At 38.3% G+C, this 19612-nt stretch overlaps 1 long non-coding RNA gene across 1 annotated transcript in view; it reads left to right on the top strand.

The window, feature by feature from the left end:
- The first annotated feature begins 2374 nt into the window (after window positions 1-2374).
- LOC134732496 (uncharacterized) overlaps window positions 2375-19612 on the top strand; it is a 157809-nt gene continuing 140571 nt past the window's right edge. Inside the window, exons 1-3 of the long non-coding RNA XR_010115735.1 lie at window positions 2375-2549; window positions 3525-3671; window positions 4713-4819. This is a non-coding gene — a long non-coding RNA (uncharacterized lncRNA). The remainder of the gene's footprint in view (window positions 2550-3524; window positions 3672-4712; window positions 4820-19612) is intronic.

The raw sequence follows: 19612 nt of genomic DNA on the forward strand, positions 1-19612 counted from the left end.
CAAGCTGAATCCATGTGCAAACCAGTGGAGATTCTTCGGAGAATGAGAAAACTGATGGCCTGCTATTGCTCTAGGTTATGATGTAGGTTCCTCCAATTTTGGAACACAGAGACCTAAGGTTTGCATTAATGTTGTGTAAGCATTTTATTTTCCTGTAGTCAAAAAAAAAAAAAAAAAAAAAAACTTGTGGTAATTTTTATCTTAATCTGTTGACTGTTGTTGCCACTGTCCTGCAGTGTAGACAACACTAGAAGTGGGCATATTAAAAAACAATAATTTCCATAGCATTCTCTGGACTTATTTGTATTAGAATTTGAAGCAACAATTATTCTATAGGTCTTAAATGCAATAGATAGCCTGCTTGGACATTTTCGAGGTGATAGTGAAATGACTCAAAATAGAAATTTTGTGTCTTCCCACATTCCTATACCTTGCTTATTGTCGGTGGAGTTGCTCCAGGTAGAATCTCAAGTATTAAAATTGGAAGAATGTCAGCTTCACTAGATGTTTGCCAGATTCAGTGTGATGTAAAGTATTTTAAAATCTGCAGTGATGACTCTTTGTGTAATGCACTATTCTATCTCAGTTGAAGGAAACAATTACATTTTAGTGTTAGGTAGATAATTATCTTTTTATGTTAACATGATTCAGACTTATGCACCTACCTTTGCAATTCAGAATATTACTTTTGTGTAGCAAAAGGGAATCCCTTTAGGATTTCTTAATATACAGGCAGCATTGGAAACTTCACTTTAAAAATATATGCAACGTATGCTAGAAATATTGTGATAGAGATATTACTCTTACTACTCAGCTTACAGAAAAGCAATGTATTTGCTTCCTAAGTGCCTAGTTCTTACACTCAATGAACCTAAATCATTCTGTAGCATTCACAGGAAATGAAAATTTATTTTTGGAAAAGCAGTACATTAAAAGTAAGAAGAAGATGAGCCAGAAGGTGTTATCTCTTCATCCTGAGCATCTGTGTATCCAATGTCTTCCAAACTTCTGCCAAGTTCTCAAATTTTTGGCCTTCCAGGTTGTCTTTACTGCATAAATGGAAATAATCTTGAGGATAAAATGTCTCAGCAATTCAGTTTCTATATAAAAAGCATAGTTTTTGTTTTTAAATCGGTGGCTTCTGCAAACAGCACTGGAATACACCTGTGGTCCCCAAACTTCATTCCAAATAGCAGCTTGTAAGTCTACCATTAAAATAGATGCATTTTGTTAACCACTTGCTGTTTCCCATCAAAAACACAGGTCACTAGAGAGACCAAACCCTGCTATTAACATTTTGATGACTTTATTAGTTTATTCAGCAACATTTATTGAGTACTTACTGTGTTCCAATCATTGAGCTGGGGGAAGACTTGGCACTCTCAGTGAGTATGTGATGCCTTTACCTAAAAACATCCTGTTTATTTTGCCTGTGTAGAAGAAGGATCCATATGCAAAGCTTTTATGCAGAAATGTACTCTGGTGTAGTGGCAGAGCAGGCCTTATTTAAATCCACTCCATGAACTGTTTTAACAACTGGCAGTTCCACAGTCTTACCTCCTTGTCTCCCTTGGTTCATTTATAAATAATTTGCATGCTGCTTCAGTTCTGTCTTTGTGGAGTAAACTGAAATCTATTTACCAAAATGATTAATATCCACTCCTACTCAGTGGTATATATAAAAAAAATATTTTTTGCAAATAACTCATTTACTTGAAAAATCGAGTATATTAAAAAGGGTGAAAAGATCTGTTTTTTGTTATCTGTGTTCCATGAATCTTTGAAGTAGAAGAACTCTTGGGGATCCTCAATTCACCCCCCTTATACTACCCATGAGGGATGAAGGGACTGGGAGCTGACACTGCCAAGTTCTCTTTCTATATCCTTAGACAGTTCCTTTGAGATGTGAAAATATTTTCTCCTTAGATTGTTCAATCCTGATTTTAGCAAAGAAGAAGAAAAAAAAAAAAACATAAGGATGTCAAACTATAATAGAATGCCCTTTTTCTTTGGGTATAGTTGTTTGGAAAAGATGCATAGCCCAAACTATCATAAATTTAGAGTGTAAAAATGACTAACATTTACACTGTTAATTATTTGTTTTGTGTGTCTGTGTTCTGTGTCCCACTTTGTGGACTGACTGGGTTAGTTCCTCTTTTTCTTCAGAGATAGGGAATTCCACAACTATAATTCTGATATTCTTTAAGTTTTTTCCTACCTTAATAAGTAGTGTGTTTAGCCCTTGTACTAATTAAAAAACTAATTTTCTTGGGATCTGGGTCCTGCCTGTTCTACCACTGCCTTGCTGTGTGATCCTAGGTACGTTGTTTGTCCTCTCTGGGCCTCCGTTTTCTCTTTAGTATAAAGAGTGACAGGCAATGGCCAATCGCTTCTACAATCCGTTTCGTCTTGGACAGTCCAGTGTTGTGATACCCTGACACCAAGACCCTTCCTTGGTTGTCTGGCACAGTGCTGCCATGTATCATCTCATGAACTTTCATTTATTTCCTTTTGTGTTCAAACACCAGAAAGGCTTTCTGAGTTGCTTGGTAAGGTCAAATCTCTGGGTAAAGGATTTTAACTTGTGTTTTTTTTTTTTTTTTTTTTGCCCCCAGGTATACCATTGCCAATTCGTTTTTAAACATAAAATTTGGATGCTATTTTTATCCCGCTTTAAAACTGTTTTTTTTTTTTTTTTTTTTTTTTTTTTTGAGACGAAGTCTCGCTGTCACCCAGCCTGGAGTGCAGTGGCGCGATCTCGGCTTACTGCAGGATCTGCCTCCTGGGTTCACGTCATTCTCCTGCCTCAGCTTCCTACAGGCGCCTGCCACCATGCCTGGCTAATTTTTTTGTATTTTTAGTAGAGTCGGGGTTTCACTGCGTTAGCCAGGATGGTCTCAATCTCCTGACCTTGTGATCTGCCCACCTCAACCTCCCAAGGTGCTGGGATTACAGGTGTGAGGCACCGCGCCTGGCCCTTTGAAACTTTTTTGAGGACTCCTTAACAAGGCCTCTAAGCCCACAGAATGTCATTCTTGAGTACCTTTCTCCACTCACTTCTCACCAACTTCCTCCTCTCCTTTCACACTCTAGGCATAATTAAATGTTCTCAGCTCTCATATCAGCACCAACATGCTGTCTTCCACCTTATCCCAGGAACCCCCTTGTCCTCTGTGCTTGGCCTGACTCCTACCGATCATCCACATTACAGCTTAAATGTTGCTTCGGGGACATATTTCCTGAATACCTAACACTGCAGAGACAGGTCCAGGTGCTCACTGTAGGTGCTCCCACATCTCCCTGGATCACTTTCTAATATTTTTTACCCATTATTGCAAATATCACTTGTATTTTTCCACTTCCATTTTATTTTCTGTTGCATGCTGTACTAACTATAGGGCAGGATGTAGAACAGGTGCTTTACTAATATTTGTGGCATAAATGAAAGAAGAAAAAAATGGAATTAGAAAGAAACTTATAATTCTTAAGAGTCCAAAAGGTATCTCTCTCTAACTCCCAACTAGCCAAGGTGTTCTTCAGCCTTCCCTAGGCTAAACTTTCTCCACTGGATCAATAGCAGGTGGTCTACAAAGACAAAAACATCATCTTCAGAATGACCCATATCATCCTCTTGGGCAGCCCTTTTTGGATATCTCTATGAAATTCTGCAGGTATTGTACCATTCTCCCGCTTCAATACCCTGATTGTCTCCCTATTTCCAATTATTTCTATTCATAATTTTTCCTCTGGCTGGCACGGAATATCTTCCATGATCACAACCCATGCAGCCTATTTAATATCTATTTCCCTTTCCTCCCCAGTTGGTACCATATACTCCAAATATTGGGACATCTCACTGTCACATCCCCATGTTCATCTTCAGACATGGTTATTTGTTCTACTTGAGATGTTCCCATTTCCTTCCGGAAATCCTAACCCTACTTACTCTTCAAGGAGCATTGTGAGTTTCTGTTACATTATTTGAATTGTGCAGCTTACCGGACTCACCATGTGGCATTGAGGGAACCTCTACATCTGGGGCGGGTCTCAATTTACCTTTGTCCAAGTTCAATCCACAGAAAGATTTTGTGGTACTCAGATTAGGTTTTTAAAAACGTAATTAATTGCCAAAGTTCAAAAAACAAGAGGGCATGCACAAAAATAAGAACTTATTGGGAATTTCTTGTAAAACATCACATCTGGCAATAGCAGGTGAGGCTAAACTTTCACAGAGCAACATTTGATGCTGAGTTGCACCCTTCCCCTTAAATGGACCATGACCTATTGAGTTGCCATCGTCTCACCTAACCCAAGTATGTTACTTGCTAGGCCCCATATGCGTTTGAGTTTGAAGACCCTGTTTTCCCTTTCCCAGTTTGGGAAGGGCATAAAACAATTACCCCCTGAATAAGGAGCAGTGCTTACTATGCACACATAAATTTATCTTTCGACTGATTTTTTTCTCTTAACGTTATTCAGGTAACATGAGTACAGAAAGAAGTCATTGTCTCCATCTTCCTTGTACAGAATGTTCACAGATTCTTGGTGGCCACTGAGATAATAGGGAGGTGCAGACAGAGAGTGATTTCAAAGGCTTCAAGCTATTGCTTAACAGCATATGCTCCTTTAAAAATACAGAAATTCATAAAAATGCCAACTGTTGGAAATTCAATTTTCTTTTATAAATCATTCTCTCTCACTTTTTTTGACAGCTGAAAGCTAACACACATAATTATTTCCTGTTAGATACTGAAGAAAAAAAAGCCCAGGAGATACTGTCAGGGCTGTTTCTGGGATGGGATTGAGGGATAGGAGATGAGTAAGTAATGAAGACTTTCCTGCATAATAGCAATATTGTTATTCATACTGGATGACAATTACTAGTTATTAGTTACTTACATTTTCTCAAAACACAATATCATTCTAATCCATCTGTGCCCAATTTAGAGAGAAGCTCTAACTTCTTCCATAATATTATTGCTGCAATTTTTTGTGAATACCTCCTAGACCATTCAGTGGACAGCAGACAGTGGCCAGCTCAGGAGACACTGACAAGGACAGAGAAGCCACAAAAGATTTACACTTGAAAGCAAGATTTAGTTTATTCTAGAGGTGGCCAGAATCAGGGAAATAGATAGAAATTGAGAGGTTGGAGATTTAGACTTAACATATTAAAGCATTTTAAACTACATCAAGTTATCTGAAAATAGTCTGGGCTTTCTTGGGAGTTGATGAGTTACCTGTCAAAAGAGATGTTCTAGAAGACATTGGGACAGGGGGGTGGGACAGAGGTGGATGAGGAGAAATTACTTTTTTTTTTTTTTTTTTTGAGACAGAGTCTTGCTCCGTCACCCAGGCTGGAGTGCAATGACGCGATCTCGGCTCACTGCAACCTCCTCCTCCCGTGTTCAAGTGATTCTCCTGCCTCAGCCTCCCGAGTAGCTGGGATTACAGGCACCCGCCACTACGCCCAGCTAATTTTTGTATTTTTAGTAGAGACGGAGTTTCACCATATTGGTCAAGCTGGTCTCAAACTCCCGAGCTCAAGTGATCTCCCTGCCTCAGCCTCCCAAAGTGTTGGGACTACAGGTGTGAGGCACCGTGTGCTGCTGATGAGAAATTAGTTAATGGGGACAATGTACTCTTTTTCTGGTGATGGATACCCTAAAAGCCTGACTTCACTGCTAGGCAATCTATACATGTAACAAAATTGCACTTGTACACCACAGATTTATACAAAACAAAATACATAAATGTATTTTTTAAAAAAGAATACATTGAATTATCATCTATAGGTAGTCGGTACTGAAACAACTTCTATAGGTTGGTCCATAACCTCCCAGGTCACAGGTCACTTCTAGCCTAGCGACATAAGGCAATTTTATGCCTCTCAAACTCTAAAAAGAAATCTATTCATATTTATTAAAATTTTAATAATGGTTTACACTGGTTGTTAGAGTTATGGGTCCTTTTAAATTTCTTCTTTAGACCTTCTGAATATTCTAAAAATGAGCACACGTAATTTCTCAAATGGAAAAAATAACAAGTTTCAAAGAGAAAGTATTTCCTTTGGGTTGCCTAAGGAAGCCAGCACTGCTACTTCAGCTTAGACTATCGAAAATATAACTTTGAATCTTTGCAATAGCTAGGTATTACATAAGAATAGCTGAGCTATAATGCAGCTTCAAAACCTAATTTAAAGACCACCTTCTCCATAAAATGTGTCCTGGTTATCTCAAGAGGTCAGGATCTCTTCCTCCAGAATTCCTTATAACTAGCACGTATTTAACTACTTATGGCCTGAAATTAATTGTCATCATCTCCTGTGTGCTTATTCTGTGTACCCAACTAGACTGTAAACCTGGAGAAAGTAAAGTGTCCCATGGCAGCAATTAGCAGAGTATTTAGGGGACTTGTAGATATATAATTTAAATGCCTCTAGAGTATCCATTGCCATTTTCAAACAAAGATAACCAGGTCTCTCTGGCAGGTTTATTTTTGTTCATCTTTATGATATTATAGATTTCATTCCATTACAAACAATAACTAAAAATAAATAATTAAAAACATATGCATGACGTTTTGCACAGATATAATTATAGGGTTTTTCACAAACAAAAATTATTTGATATATGTGTGTCTGTGTGTATGTGAGTATTCCCTCAATACATGGGGGAATTATGGTGCAATAACCTCACACAATAATCAGAAAGTTATTTGCATTGGCTTTTAGAATGGAATATATTTCTTTATAATATATTATTCACTTGCCATTCTCAAGCCATAATATAATATTCACTTGCCATTCTCAAGCTAAACTACTTGTCTTTAAGATAATGTTCTCCCATCCTTGCTATTCTTATTATCATTTTCACTTTTCCTGAGCACAAACAAACTAATGAGAAGAGAGGACAGGAGACATACTTCAAGTGTATATTGTAGATACTTCAAGTGTATATTGTAGATCAGGGCTGTTACTATTCTAAAACACATTAATATATGTTCCCATTGTGGAGAAAAATACAAATTTAAGAGATGTTTTGTGAAATTATGCTTGGGAGCATAGTTATAGTCAAAGGGCACTTAGAAATGTCACTAATTTAGTTTCCATTAAAACATCTTTTTCCAAAATACTGTACTTTAAATAGATGGGTTTTGTGTGCTAAACCAGGGTAATGCAGATATTGGTCATTTTTGGTGTGCTTCTGTTTTCATGATGATAATTGTCTCCAGATAAAACATATTAAGCCAATCAGGCGCATCCAATTTTTCTTTTGAAGAAATAGTATACCAACTGTTTTTGGTGCAGCTCAATGTAGGCAATTTTCAACCCTCCCTACAGTGGCTGTTAGATAATAATTGTTCAATCTGAGGTAGAAAAGCATGGTTCTGTTGCCTCAAAGCTGGGCAAATTCCATGGTGTGATTTACATGTTGGTGCTTCTCAAGGGAGCAGCCTGAGGATAGACCTCATCTGAATCCATGTGTTTGCTGCTCTTTTCTCAAATCGGCTTCTTGCACTCACAGATTTCTCCATGGAACACTCCTTTGACAAATGGCTTGCACACAAATCCCTCTCTCTGGCTCTTCTTTTCAGGAATAAAACCTAAGACAAATAACCTTAAAATTAGAGTGAAGGAAATAAATTATGTGCTTTGACAATAAATATTTGAAAATAATACTTATAGTAGGTAAGTGATATAGTTTGAATGTGTGTCCCCACCAAATCTCATGTTGAAATGTAATTCCCAGTATTGGAGATGGGGTCTGGTGGGAGATGTTTGGATTATGAGGGCAGATTCCTCATGAATGGCTTGGACCATCCCCTTGGTGATAAATGAGCTCTCTCTCTTTGTTCTCAGGAAATCTGGTGGTTTAAAAATGTGTGGCACCCCTCCCTCTCACTCTCTCTTGTTTGCTCCTTTTCTTGACATGTGACATGCCTGTTCCCCCTTTGCCTTCTGCCATGATTGGAAGCTTCCTAAAACTGCTATGCTTCCTGTGTAGTCTAAGAACCCTGAGCCAATTAAACTTCTTTTCTTACAAATTACCCAGTCTCATGTATTTACGTATAACAGCGCAAGAAAGCCCTAATACAATAAGAATGTCTGGGATAGCCAAAATAGAGAAGTAACAAGGGTTTTGACTTTAGAGCAGTGGTTCTCAACCAGGAGAAATTTACCCAACACAGGACATTTGGCAGCATCTGGAGACATTTTGGTTGTTATGAGCCTGGGGATGGAAGTAGATGCTACCAAGCATCTAATGCATCGAAGTGAGGGATGCTACTAAATATTCTACAATGCGCAGGACATCCACCTACAGCAAAAGTTATCAGGCTCAACATGTCCATAGCACTGCTGTTGAGAAACACTGCTTCAGACCCAGCATCCTTGTTAATTCTTGGCATGTGTGTGAATGTGCCATATATAGTCCTTTAGTCACACTACTTTGGCCCCACTTCAGATTTAAAGGGAGTTTATCTACTTTTGTGCCTCTGACTTCATAGAATTTTATGAAAGACATATAATTTAGAGTTCAAAAAAACCTACTCAGCTGGGCGTGGTGGCTCACGCCTGTAATCCCAGCACTTTGGGAGGCTGAGGTGGGCGGATCAGCCGAGGTCAGGAGTTTGAGACCAGCCTGACTGACATAGAGAAACCCTATCTCTACTAAAAATACAAAATTAGCTGGGCGTGGTGACACCTGCCTGTAATCCCAGCTTTTCAGGAGGCTGAGGCAGGAGAATCGCTTGAACCCAGAAGGCGGAGGTTGCGATGAGCCAAGATCACGCCATTGCACTCCAGCCTGGGCAACAAGAGTGAAACTCCGTCTCAAAAAAATCTACCCAGACATAGGTTGGAATGCACTCAGAAAATAGCTATAGGGGACACCTGATGGACCAAATCAAACTTTTCTTTTTGAGAAACCAAACTTTCCTTTTTGATATTTAATTTTCTTCAGTAAGTTAATTGCCCCTTTCTTCTTACTCCGCACCTCCAATGCCTAGCACCATTCTTGTTTGAGAAAAGGACCAACTCAGATCTAGCTTGATTTGTGTCATGTACCTGCAAAGCAATTAACTGGGGTAAATTTTGTTTTGTTTTATTGTATTTTTTAGATTTTTCTGACACAGTGAAGTTAGAATCTTTTGTTCTGAATGCATTTGTGTATCATATCTGTGTAAATATATGTGTGTGTGTATGTATTAATATACATACTCATATCTCTGTATGTGTCATTTCTATAATAATTATTCATATTAATATTCTCAAAGATATGTATCCTTCTTCTCTTTAGGGAAAAAAAGTAAAATTAAGTATGAAATTCTATTTGCGAACTCTAGAATTGGTACATCTGTTATGAACATCCTTGGTAATCTCAGGTATTCTGACCACACACCCAGAAGCAACAGTGAATATGATTTCTGCTACCTTATTTCTTTTCTGGGACAATACACAGTCTCACTGTGTTTGAAATATATTATTCAAATCATCCGATGTGCAGGGGCATTTTGAGTTGGCTGACTCTCTTTTGTGTTGGTTCTGAATCCATCCGGTGCTCCAGTGCGATGGATTTCCTAAGATTATATGATAGAAGTGGAGCTATTAGACCAGCGGCTAACAGCTCCCCTCTAGCTCATCGTGGGGTCAAATGGAATTCAGGAGGCGGCTGGCACACAGGAAGTGGGGCACTGCAGTGGTGACTTAGGCAAATTTGTGAAAAATCCAGGTTTACACAAATGCTAAATAATGGATTATTGAAAATAATTCTTCGCTTTGTGGATTTAATAATAGAGTTTCTTTAAATTGTATTACTCCAAGAACATTTACAATATAACTTAATTTTCTACAAAAAAATTATACAGAATGTTCCAGGAAATGGTTCATTTCAGCACTAAAATTATAAATCACAGACAGTGTTAGGAGAGATCTTATTAATTACATAGCTTAAATTATAACAGTTTAGCTCTGAGGAGAAGCTCTTGAAGGATAATACCCAATATTTGAGATATCGTGGAAACTGATTGGGAAGTTTCCGTTTTATAAATAAGTGACCATATACCTAGAGGGACTTGGCCTGGGCTAACGATGACTTTTCTGCACAGAGCGTTTCTTGGTTTTTTTTGGAGAATTTCCACAGATATTGTCCAATCTGGGAATCACAATTCCCTAAGGACTCTCAAAACTCCTAAGTCTGTTACTAACCTCAATACCAAAATTATCAGCCTTTCTAGGGAGATAATCTGTCAACCTGATGGTTCAATAAATGCTTGTTAAATTGCATTGAACCAGGTTTGTTCACCCATCCATCCCACTGTGATAGACTCTGGGGATACCATGGCGAAAACATACAGAGGTTTAAGTAGACCAGCTACTCTCTGACGGGTAATTGTGGCACAATTCTAAGACAAAGACTGGGAAAGGCTTTAGCACTTCAAAACACTTTCCTCATCTGCTCTCTGAAGCTTGAAATTCTTTAAACAGTAATGGGCTTCTTTAGGAAGAAATGAATTCTATGGAAAGCAAAGTTGCTTAAGCATTTAACTGAAATAGAGAGTGAAAGTGATTCAAGTATTAGGCAAAAGTGCTAGGTTAGTTGTCCGTTGTCCCGGACCTCAATGGTACTTGTCTGCCCTACAGCCCTTCTTCCCTCTTTCTAGCAACAGACACAGGCTACTTGGTGATAGGGGCTGGCCAGAGCCTCCTCTGAGTAAGTGGAATATCTCTACACCTTGACTACGTTTATTTATCCAAGGATGGACTCATGACCTATATTGGGCCAGTCAAGGCATTTCCTGAGATTTTTAAACTGGGATCTGGGATTTTCTCAGAGGCCAGATGTGCCAGTGACCTTACTTCTTGCCAAAAGTAGGAAACAGAGCTGCAAGTCAGCCTTCAGAGAAGGAGCCTTCATGCATGATAATGTCTATATCCAGAAAGAATTAAGGGTGGTTAAGTGGTTAAAAATGCAGGTTATAAAACACCAAAAGCAATGGCAACAAAAGCCCAAATTGACAAATGGGATCTAATTGAACTAAAGGGCTTCTGCACAGCAAAAGAAACTACCATCAGAGTGAACAGGCAACCTACGGAATGGGAGAAAATTTTTGCAATCTACTCATCTGACGAAAGGCTAATATCCAGAATCTACAAAGAACTCAAACAAATTTACAAGAAAAAAACAACTCCATCAACAAGTGGGCGAAGAATATGAACAGAAAATTCTCAAAAAAGACATTTATGCAGCCAACAGACACATGAGAAAATGCTCATCATCACTGGCCATCAGAAAAATGCAAATCAAAACCACAATGAGATACCATCTCACACCAGTTAGAATGGTGATCATTAAAAAGTAAGGAAACAACAGGTGCTGGAGAGGATTTGGAGAAATAGGAACACTTTTACACTGTTGGTGGGACTGTAAACTAGCTCAACGATTGTGGAAGACAGTGGTGATTCCTCAAGGATCTAGAACTGGAAATACCATTTGACCCAGCCATCCCATTACTGGGTGTATACCCAAAGGATTATAAATCATGCTGCTATAAAGACACATGCACACATATGTTTATTGCAGCACTATTCACAATAGCAAAGACTTGGAACCAACCCAAATGACCGTCAACGATAGACTGGATTAAGAAAATGTGGCACATATACACGATGGAATACTATGCAGGCATAAAAAATGATGAGTTCATGTCCTTTGTAAGGAAATGGATGAATCTGGAAACCATCATTCTGAGCAAACTATTGCAAGGACAAAAAGCCAAACACCACATGTTCTCACTCATAGGTGGGAATTGAACAATGAGAACACCTGGATACAGGAAGGGGAACATCACACACTAGGACCTGTCATGGGGTGGGGAAGGGGAGAGGGAAAGCATTAGGAGAAATACCTAATGTTAAATGACGAGATAATGGGTGCAGCACACCAACATGGGACACGTATACATATGTAACAAACCTGCACGTTGTACACATATACCCTAGAACTTAAAGTATAATTAAAAAAAAAAATGCAGGTTTTAGGGCCAGATGGCCCGAGGTCAGACCCATAGCTTTCTATTAATTCTGTGGCCTTAATAAAGTTATATGTTTTCTTTTTAGCTCAGTTTCACCTTCAGTAACATGGGAATAACAGTGTTTTACCCCATGGGGCTGTAGCAGATTAAAGATGTCTCAAAAGCTTTGATACTCCTCCTATGGAGAGTTGGGGTCTATGCCTCCTCTTGAATCTTGGAGGGCTCTGTGACTGCTTTAGAATACAGGTTCTTCTGGCCCAGGCCTGAAGCACAGATTTGTGTGACTTGTGTTATAGACCATCCACATAGAGTTAGAATCTCAGGGTTGATACGCATTGTAAACATCATATTAGCATGAAGCTGAACCCAGTTGAAGACAAGTGGCAGCACCCTGACTCTAAAGAGATTAAAAGGAAACTTAGGAATTTATTAGTGATATAGTTTGGATATTTGTCCCCACACAAATCTCATGTTGAAATGTAATCCCCAGTGTTGGAGGTGGGGACTAGTGGGAGGTATTTTGGTCATAGAGGCCAATGTTTCATGGCTGGGTGCTGTCCTTGCAATAGTGAGTACCTACGAGATCTAGTTGTTTAGGTGTGTGGCACCTCCCACGCCACTCTCTCTTGCTCCAGTTCTCGCCATGTGAGGTACCTGCTCCCACGTTGTCTTCTGCCATGACTGTGTGACTTGTGTTACAGAATTTTCTCTTTCATCTTTGTTGTCTCTTTTTAAATCTGTAATTTTATTATCATGTGCCACCAATCTGTAACCTCGTAATAAAACCAAACATAAAAGGAAACCTCTTTTTTTTTTTTTTTTTTTTGAGAGGGAGTCTTGCTCTGTTGCCCAGGCTGGAGTGCAGTGGCACAATCTCAGCTCACTGCAACCTCCGCCTCCCAGGTTTAAGCGATTCTCCTGCCTCAGTCTCTCTAGTAGTTGAGATTATAGGTGCCCGCCACCATGCTGGGCTAATTTTTGTATTTTTAGTAGAGGCGGGGTTTCACCATGTTGGCCAGGCTGTTCTTGAACTCCTGACCTCGGGTGATCCACCTGCCTCGGCCTCCCAAAGTGCTGGGATTACAGGTGCGAGCCACTGCGCCCAGCCCAAAAAGAAACTTTTTATATCCAAAACTTACATAGGTGCAAGTTCTGCCTTTTGGCTTTTTTTCACTAGTATATAATTTGTAGGGAACAGTACTCTCCATGTTAGCAAACATAGCAATGAAGAATTCACTGCTTACGGTCCTGTGCACTGAAGCAATAAAATAGAGAAATGAAGACAGAGATGGAGAGAGAAGAAAAATTAACTCAAGAGAGAACCAGTAGTGGTGATGGAGATAAGCTGACAGAACCAAATAGATGTCTGCAAGTTTGTGAGGAAGCTAAGTGAAGTGGGTACATAAGTATGTATTGTTAACAAATCCAGATGCTGTCTCCAAACTTAGCCTTGTTTGCAAAGAGAAGTAGGAATGGCAGAGCTTTTATCTCATATTTTTGGAAAATTTAGATGCCATTTGTTTCTGAGGTTTTGAAAAATATTTTCCTAAAAATGCATCAACCTGTTGGCTTTTGGTTGCCCTCTTTTTTAAAAGTCACTCTGAGAGATTTGGGGAAGGGACATCTAAATTGCTCAGACTCTGATTTGGGGATTTAGGAGTCTGGGACAAAATTAAAGGTAATTCTGGTTAAGGGATCAGCAGAAAATACATGTACACCTTTTTTCCTATGTTCGCAGCCATCCAGACCCACAGGAAATGGGCATTCTTGCTGAAAGTCATGAAAGCAACTGATTATCTGCTAAGTGGAACTCCAGGGAGCATGTTCATCCTTACATCTTACAGAGGAGGCAACTTTGCCATCCAATTAGTCCTGTTACCTTCTCACTGGATCACAAAGGCATTTATGAGAACAAGTCATTTTTTAAAGGAAGAGAGAAGTGCATTTAACATGAATAGTTGTCTAATAGCATCATTTCCCCATTTCTCCCATTTCTCCTTCCCAACAAAGAACCCCAGGTAGCCTTTGTGCCTGGAGGTGAGGTGGGTTATTTCATTCACAGTTCCAAAGATAGGGCTGACTGACCTGGGAGGGAGCCGGAGGAGGGGGATGGCGGTGTGGAGGTAATACTCTCAAACAGTGCATGGTCTGGAATTGAGCATTTTATTAGATCTAATAGGCTGATCACTTACTCTGTAATTTTGAGAATTTTTTTGCTTTGAATTTTTGGCTGCTTGAAGTGAATGAAGAAACAGGTAGGACAATTGTTATAGGCAGCCATCTGTCCATAAATGCAACCAGACTGAGGATTAAGCCAATGCCGTAACTGGCAGAACAGGCCCCTGCTAACGCTACTGAGCTGTGAGAGTGATGTACCTGAATCCTGCCCTAATACAGAACTTATACTTTACAATTCATTTCATCATCTTCAAGGCCATTAGAGAAGGCTTTCCTGATACTTGTAGCAAAAATCTTCTTAAATTGAAAAAGAAATGATATTTGAATACTAAGAACTCATTCCTTATTTTCTACAACTAAATTTTAATATGGGGAAGAGAAAGTGAAAGAACATATGAGGATCCACGATGACAGACAGGAGGGCTGGGAAAGGACAGTTGAAAGGTCACAGAAAGCAGAAACTAGCAGAGCTCAAAGAAAAGCTTATTGAATTCACAATTTCTGCATGAGTGTTGTTTGTTTTTTTTGTTTTGTTTTTTGAGATGGAGTCTCACTCTGTTGCCCAGGTTGGAGTGCAATGGTGCAATCTCGGCTCACTGCAACCTCGGCATCCCAGGTTCAAATGATTCTCCTGCCTCAGCCTCCTGAGTAGCTTGGACTACAGGTGCGTGGCACCATGCCCAGCTAATTTTTGTATTTTTAGCAGAGACGGGGTTTCACCATGTTGGCCAGGCTGGTCTTGATCTCCTGACCTCAGGATCTGCCTGTCTCAGCCTCCCAAAGTGCTGGGATTACAGGTGTGAGTCACCGCGCCCGGCCCATGAGCTGTTTTAAATATAGCTAACTCTAGACTAGAGGGCTGCTTCTTTTATTCAATATGTATATATAGAGAGAGAATATAATGATTTAAAACATATACATATATTACATATACATATTCAAATATTATGTTTATGTTTTAAATCTCTACCAAGTACTAAAAAAAAATACAAAAATTAGCAAGATAAACATTTCACCAAGATAAACATTCATTTAGAAATTCACAATATTAAAAGGTCTATAATAATATTTAAATTTGTAATAGCTCCTTAGAATTGTATTACCTCATCTAATCCTTAGAATAACCATGTGGGAATGTTCATATTTCTCCATTTTATAGAAAGGAATCAAAGACTCAAGTTGTCATAGCCATATAATAAGTAAGTTGTGAAACTAGGGTTTCTATCTCAGTCTACCTGATTCTTACAAATCCAACCTCGTTTCTTCCCCAGTACTATCCTCCTTGGAGAATAGGAGATTAGGATTCACCATACCCAACCACTTTGCTTATAGTAATCACATATGACAGAGGAAATTTTTAGGTAATACAGTGATAGTAGGATTCTCTTAAGACCCGAAGCTCTGAATCACATAAGGAGAGGGAAGGATACTTCAACAGGACAAAGTTGTTCATTTGTTAGATGGCTTGAGATGATTTAAAATATGATCTTCAGCCACAGAACTGAAAAAGGGAAAATGGCTTAAAGCAAGATTGAATTCATTAGCTCTGGATTCTAACGACTTATCGCTGTGTCAGAACTAGCACACACTACTCTTATAAAAGAACCAGAACAAGTTCTTTGCTTCATGATGGTGCTTCGTCTTTTCTGAGTAGAGGTGGAAGACACAGTTTTGAATCACAATTCGTAAGAGTTGTTAGTGTACTAACTAACGATGAATATGCTCTGCTGTTTGCAAAAAAAAAAAAGACTGCAAGGAATATGTGCAAATTGCAACATAATTGGCTAATAATCATGAAACAACAAGGGAACTAGTTGGATCATGAACAGAGTGGGCAAAGATACTATGAAGCATCACTAGAGAACCGTTTGTGATTTTTTTCTTACATGGTTCCATATATCCATGATGTCCCAGCTGAAGGCTATTCTGTGGCTGATCATTGTGCATAGGTTAATGTCTAAGCTACTTGACATGCCATATACAGTCCTTATGATCTGGCTAATGTCAAGCTTTATGCCTATGCTTATCACCTTCTTTCTAGCATCATATTTAGTTCTCTAAATTTACCTAATTCTCTTCTATCTCCAGGCTTTCATTATTTCTATTTTATGCAGCTAGAATATTCTCTTTTCTTCTCTTAGAAATGATAACTCCTAATATGCCTTTAACTCCATTCAGATTATAGTAGCTATCTCGTTTGTAGACTACCCTATTGTCAATCCTATTGAAGCCCTTTTAATATTCTTTTAATATTTACTTATTTGAATTCTCTACCACTTTGGATGATTCACTGTTGTACTCCAAGTACTTGATAGATACTTGTCAGAAAGTACTCTTTCAGGAAGAAGTACTGATAGTACTCAATGAGGAAGAAGAGTTTTCTGGACTGGGTGATAGCACAGAGTTCATATCATTCAATAAAATCTTATTGCATTAGAAGTTTATGATTTAATGTATTATTAATGAAAATTAAGTTGCATCTACCTTATAGTTTAAGATGGCATGTATATTTGATCAGACTGTATATCTATATAGATTTATAGATATAGATATAATACATTCCTCAAGCCCCACAAATATGACAAAAATGTGTAAGGCATAAAACACAAAGGAATGAAATAATGGGAGGTGAGACATAAACAAGATTTTGGAAGCTAAAAGCAAATGGGAAAGTGAAAACTGACTTAGCATGACCACAAAAATTTAATTCTGTGCTTGAAGTAAGAAGGCCAGGAAGAAACCTCATGTATAAAGGTGAATCCTTAAAAGGTGTAGGATTTGAGAAAAACAGGTATCTTGGAAGTGGGTTTAACATGGGCCTAAGCAGGTTGTTTGAAGATCTTTCTGAGGAAGGATAAGACTCCCAGATATGCTCCCTGACTCTACACAGTCACATGCTGACCCTCCTCAACCTGGATTGATGACTAAGAATTTATGCTCTGAAGAGAGTGAAATAGAGAGTCTATACTGGGGATTCCAGAAATATTTAATGGGAGAAATCCATATCTAAAAAATAAATATATATATAGAGAGAGTTAAATGTAAGTTTCACAGGGAATATTGAATTCTCCTATTCTAGTCTTCTCCTACATGTCTCCCAAAAAGCTGGCAGCTTCCAACAGGAGTCAGAAGCAGTTCTCCTCTAAGATTATCTGACCAACTGAAACTAAAAGACCTAAAACTACTGACATTAAGGATTCCCCAAAGAAACAGCCCATCCAGATAATGTTAGAGAGATAACGACCATCACCCAAACTTCCAATTGAATGCATAGAGTTTCTAATCAACACTTTGTTTCTCACTCTTTAGTATAAGCAAAAACAGGGATGACTAGACATTAGAAGCAGGCATTGGATATGGAAAACAAAGACAGAAAACAAACACATAACTTCTCAACCTCAGTATATTTAGTTTATAAGCTGAACAGTTTCTATCACTAATATTCTCAGAAATGTAATTACATAGCATCCACAAGAAAAGAACAGAGTGCCACATAAAAGAATATGCAAGGAATATAAATGAGTTCTTGGTGATAGAAAAATAAGTTAAAATAATAAAACATTTATAACAAAGTTAAAGAAATCTTTTAGAGAAAGAACAAAGGAAACATGATGAAGAAAAGAAGGTTGAAAAAAAAAAAAATCCCTGAAAAATTAAAGGACCAATTCAGGAGATGCACTGTTTGAATAATGAATGGCCCAGAATAAAGAGAAAGGAGAAAATGGGGGTGGAGTTTACCATCAAAGATATAATATAATTCAATCTTCTTTTCAGAACTAGAGGACCTGATTATACAGACTGGGTCCATTAGGTGGCCAGTATGTTGGACAAAAGCAAACACCGAAGTGCATTACTGCAAATTTAAAGACATGGTTGATAAAAAGAAAGTTCTAGAAGCTTCCAGGTAAAAAGAAAAAATTCACATGAAGAATTAGAAATGATAGTTGCTTAGGATTTCTCTGCATAATAGCAACTCCAGAACCTGGAACACTAGAGAGAAATATCTTCACAACTCTGAGGAAATATTTTTCAACACAGAATTGTATGTTTTAGGTATACCAGATTGTCAAGATATTTTCAGTTACACCAAAAAAAAAAAAAAAAAAAAAAGCTTGTGTATGCATTCTATCTCAGGAAGCTATTGGAAAGTGAGTTGTATCAATATGAGGGAGAAAACCAAGAGGGAAGACAAAACAGGATATGAGAAATAGGGGAGTCAGCAAAAGAGACAGGCAGAAATATTCCTTATGATGGTATTAAAAGAGTTTGCACAATGGCAGTTATTCAGCAGGGTTAGAGAGCTACTTTCCAGATTAGAGATGGTTGAAAGGGAGATTTAAAAAAAACAGATGAAATGGATAAAAAATTTAGTTTGATGGTATTGAGAGAAGATTTACCCAGCTGTTGAAGATTTGGGAGCTGGGCTCATGATATATACTTAGAAAACTAGGAAAGTAAGAAGAGAGAGAAGAATGAAGAGGATGAGGAGGAAGATTAAGTAAATTATCAATTCCAGATAAAACAAACTCTTCTACAGGGAAGGAAAACTAACTATGTTATATACCACATGTCTCAGCTATGAACAATCTTAAGAGAGTAAAAATGTCTTAAATAATAAATATATTGACCTGAACAATTGTATACTACCATTATGTAAGGTAGGATGGTTGTAAAAGAAAGCTACATTCTCATCTTCCATATTGAGAAGTCAAGAGATAATGTTTTAAACTGAAAAAAAAAATAGAACTAGTAATATAGGCTTGTTATTTAGAGATTCTGATGTAAATACCAAAGTAAGCAATTTACAGGGAAAATATTTGCCTCTGGGAAGCGGATAATGGAGGTGGCAAGAGAGTACTACAGCTGTAAGATTGTGTGTTATTGTCAGGGTAACACTAATTGCTATAACAAACAAACCCCCATGTTTATCATGGACTCAAACACAATGCAAGTTTATTTCTCACTCATTTAACAGCCCAAGGTGATTGTTTCTGTACGGTGGATATGGCTGTCTTTCATGCGCTCAATAAGGAAGAAGAAACTCTGCCTTCAGCTTCATATCTGGGGTCACCATGTTCATCACTGTCCAAGTCTGTCACGTGAACAAAGAGCATGGGGAATTGTCAAGGGTGGGGCTGAGAAAGTCACACCACATCTGCGCCAGTTGCATTGACAGAACTCGGTCATAGGGCTGCTCCTAACAGCCACAGAGGTTGGGAAATGTAGCCCAGCTGTGTATCTAGGAGAAATAGGAGGACGCAAATTTTGGTGAATGGTTAGCAGTCCTGCCAGAATTTCTAAAACTATTGGACTCTTTAAATTAAGTGTATTACAGATTGTTGCTGTAATCGTGGTTTTGTTCTAAAATAAGAGGAAACGATCCAGCGGAAGTCATTAAAAT

Source organism: Symphalangus syndactylus, chromosome 2 (assembly GCF_028878055.3).
Source record: "Symphalangus syndactylus isolate Jambi chromosome 2, NHGRI_mSymSyn1-v2.1_pri, whole genome shotgun sequence".
Lineage (NCBI taxonomy): Eukaryota > Metazoa > Chordata > Mammalia > Primates > Hylobatidae > Symphalangus > Symphalangus syndactylus.